At 42.4% G+C, this 2,500-nt stretch overlaps 1 protein-coding gene across 1 annotated transcript in view; it reads right to left on the bottom strand.

Annotated features, from left to right (window-relative positions):
- The window catches only part of LOC143027755 (uncharacterized), a 187,981-nt gene that overhangs the window by 36,442 nt on the left and 149,039 nt on the right, over window positions 1-2,500 (bottom strand). The window lies entirely within an intron of this gene.

The raw sequence follows: 2,500 nt of genomic DNA, 5'->3' as shown, positions 1-2,500 counted from the left end.
CGGGACGTAATCTAAGACCGTGGTGAATCACACACACACACACACACACACACACACACACACACACACACACACACACACACACACACACACACACACACACACACACACACACACACACACACACACACACACACACACACACACACACACACAACCTTGTGGCGCAGTGGTTAGATTTCCCGCCTGCCACTACGGCGGTCCGGGTTCGAATCCTGCCCAGGGAGAGTGAATGGTTTGAAATAAAGGTGGGACTTTATCAGGGATGTGTTATGTCGCCCTTGCTATTCAATTTATAAATGGGTGGGTGGTGCGAGAGGTAAATGCAAGGGTAGTGGGTCAGTGATTGGAGATGGTTAAAGAAAAATGGAGAAAAGTGGGAGACATACTAGCTGTTGTTTACTGACGACACTGCGCTTGTAGCAGGATCGGAGGAGGGATTGAAGAAGTTAGTGACAGAGTTTAGGAAGGTGTGCGAAATAAGGAAATTGAAGATAAATGCTGGTAAAAGTAAGGTGATGAGATGTACAAGGGAAGAAAGTGGCAGCAGACTGGAAGTGAGTATGAAGGGAGAGAGACTGGAGGGAGTGGATTGTTTTAGACACTTGTGTACGAATGTGGCAGGAAAGGGAGGAGTGGAGGTAGAATATAGATTGAGAGAAGCAAGTAAATGCCTTGGTGGATTAAAGAATGTAATGAGAAATAGATATTTGGGAATAGATGCTAAGAAGAGGTTATATGAAGGCATGATTGTGCCGACAGCACTGTATGGGGCAGAAACATGGAACATAAGAGAGGAAGAGAGGAGGAGTTTGAATGCGCTTGAGATGAGGTGTCTGAGAAGTATGATAGGGGTTACTAGGCTAGATAGAGTGAGAAACGAGGAGGTGAGGAGGAGAACAGGGGTGGAAAGGGAGTTGGGAGATAGGGCTGATGAAAGAATATTTGGATGGTTTGGACACATGGAAAGAAAGAATGAAGAAAGATTAGTAAAAGAGGTGTGGAAGGCAGAGGTGGAAGGAGTTAACATGAGGAGTCGACCTAGAATGAGATGGATGGATTGGGTAAAAGGGGCATTGGGAAAGGGGGTAATATCTGTTGAGGAAGGACGGAAGAGGACAGAAGATAGGGGTGAATGGAGAATGGTTTTGTATGGATGATGCTGTGATGCATGAGGGGAGTGGGTGGGGAGATGGGATGACGGAGTATGGGTGAGAAATAAATTGACGCAGCCCTAAGGGATTTCTCCCCGTCTTCTCCTTTTCTGCATGAAGGGACGGAGAGGGGTGTGTGGAGATTTAATGAAGCGGCCTTGCTGTGTATGTGCTGTGTCTTGCGACACTGCTTCTGACCCTGGGCAGTGGGCGAGATGCAGGGATGACCCGTCATGTAAGGCAGGGAAGGGGACGCGGTGGAAACAAGTTTAATAAGATGGTCATGTCCTTTCAAATAATTTTCTAGTTTTAAGTTGAATTCACTGTGTACTGCCTTTAACGGGGTATTACTAAGTTTTGTGGAGGTGAAACTATCACCCAACAATATTTTCATCTTCTCAATATAAGCCACTTTGTTTAAAATTACAACACAATTCTTTTTATCTGTTTCCGTAATGTGTAATTCATCATCCCGTTTTAAATCATAGTATGTCTTAAGGAAACGTTTGGGACAATTTGGGAGACTTGGAGTTAACAGTGAATTGTACACTAAACCTTTACTGATGTTGATGCCTTGGGTAGGAACATTTCCAAATTTTTCCAGTTTACAAAACCCTTTAGCTACACTAACATAATCCACTTTTTGTTTGGTGACAGCGAAACTAAGGTCATATCTAAAAGCACATTTTTCATCAAAGTTGGGGTTGGCATGCTTGGTCCAATCACTATTTTTAATTAGTTGAGCCAGTGTTTTGTGGAGGTTTATCACTAAAAGCACTGCACACAGATCTCATCCTATTGTAACAGTAATCAAATAGTCTATGTTTCCATTCTGCCGGCACAGCTTGATGAAAATTATAACTTCTTGACTTTGTGATGTTGAAGGATTCACGAACATCAATCCTAGTGATGTCAGTATGTTTCTGTAAGATAGTACGATGGAAATTCTCAAATAGTTTGTGGCACAACCGTAACAGTCGATTGTTCAGGATGGATTTTGGTCAAACATGTTCTTGCAGACAGTCTTTCAGAAATTTTAGGACATGACCATCTTATTAAACTTGTTTCCACCGTGTCCCCTTCCCTGCCCTACATGTACGGGTTGATTAAAACCCACAAAACAGGACATCCTGTCAGACCTATTATTTGTTCCACTGGCTTCATTTCATACAAGTTATCAAAATGGCTGGTATCGATTTTGAGTCCCCTTGTAGGTACAATTTCTAATTCCCACATTAAGAAACAACATTGATCTTTTTGATAAGTTGAGTAGTCTTGACATTGCTTTTGACTTTAAATTAGTTATAATGTTACGTCTCTTTTCACCCGGGTTACATTAAATGACT

This window comes from Oratosquilla oratoria, chromosome 8, assembly GCF_046742065.1.
Source record: "Oratosquilla oratoria isolate Oo_2021 chromosome 8, ASM4674206v1, whole genome shotgun sequence".
Classification (NCBI taxonomy): domain Eukaryota; kingdom Metazoa; phylum Arthropoda; class Malacostraca; order Stomatopoda; family Squillidae; genus Oratosquilla; species Oratosquilla oratoria.
Note: the sequence above shows the minus strand (reverse complement) of the source record. Positions and strands in the feature narration are given on the sequence as shown.